Raw genomic sequence first — 1,200 nt, 5'->3', positions numbered from 1 at the left:
CTCCCCCTCTCTCTCTCTCCCCCTCTCCAACCCTCCCCCATCTCTCTCTTTCTCTCTCTCGCTCTCTCTCTCTCTCTCTCTCTCTCTCTCTCTCTCTCTCTCTCTCATTCATTACGGTTTTTTTTGTGCTTAGTGAAGTCCCCCTCTCTTGTTGCATGTTAAGTTACAACAGAAATAAAGGGATGTATTATACATTACCACATTATCTTGGTTTGTGTTTTTTCAAGCATTACTCTGAATTGAACTGTTCTTGGCAAATAATATAAGGCGCACCTTCCTCTCTGTTGATGACATGCTGAGCTATCACGCGGATGATTAGAGGGCGCCACTGGAAGATCCTACTTCTTACTTTTACTTTATTCCAAAACATAGTTTTTCAGTTTCTGTATCTTCTTGCTGAAAGAAAAAACAACAACAAAAAACAACAACACAGCAACAAAACAGAAACAAAAAAATGGGGGGTTGCAACATGCGTGGCCTGGCGCGGGGTTGAGGGTTTTCATCTCCTCGTCTGTACTAGCAAAACAAGTGAGTTGGATTCCTGTGCAGCGAAGTTCAGTATCGAATGTCTCCATCTCCCTGCCTCGATGCTGTAATTATTTCTCTCAGCGTCTGTGTTCATAAATTGTAATAGTGCCCCTGACAGGCGGAGTCACGAAGTGTTCCACCTTCTGAATAGTCCAAGTAGTGTCATTGGAGGCGTAACGCCTTTACGGGGGCTCTCTGTGGTCTAGAGGTTATGGTGTCCACCTCTCTTTCAATAGATTCCGAGTTCCAAACCTGACAGCGATGGAAAATTTTCTTCTCTAGAATTGTCTCCTTTCGCCTCCTTTCCCGCTCTCTAGCCATGTTCTGTCGTCTGCTTTCGTCTCCACTTTCTGCCCCCTCCCCTTCACCTCTGGGCTCCTGACTCTTCTTGCAGCCTTTTTGCTGCTACTCCTTGGCTCCGCCTCACTGGGCAGTCTTTCATCCACATCCCAGATCTTAGGGTAGGTAAGATCTTACACCTAGCCTTCTCAGATAAGGGTGAAAAATCCCAGAGATCCAGTGTGCAATATCCCTCGGTGGTCCAAGGCTTTGGCCGCCTCCCGAGCAAAATTCTAACTTAATTCCTATCAAACTGAAATTAATGTTTAAAGTGTCCCGCACGCTCATATGATTTTATGTAGTTGCGAGCGCCGTGAAGCACTTACATAACCC

Source organism: Aplysia californica, unplaced genomic scaffold (assembly GCF_000002075.1).
Source record: "Aplysia californica isolate F4 #8 unplaced genomic scaffold, AplCal3.0 scaffold01333, whole genome shotgun sequence".
In the NCBI taxonomy this organism is placed as follows: domain Eukaryota; kingdom Metazoa; phylum Mollusca; class Gastropoda; order Aplysiida; family Aplysiidae; genus Aplysia; species Aplysia californica.
Note: the sequence above shows the minus strand (reverse complement) of the source record.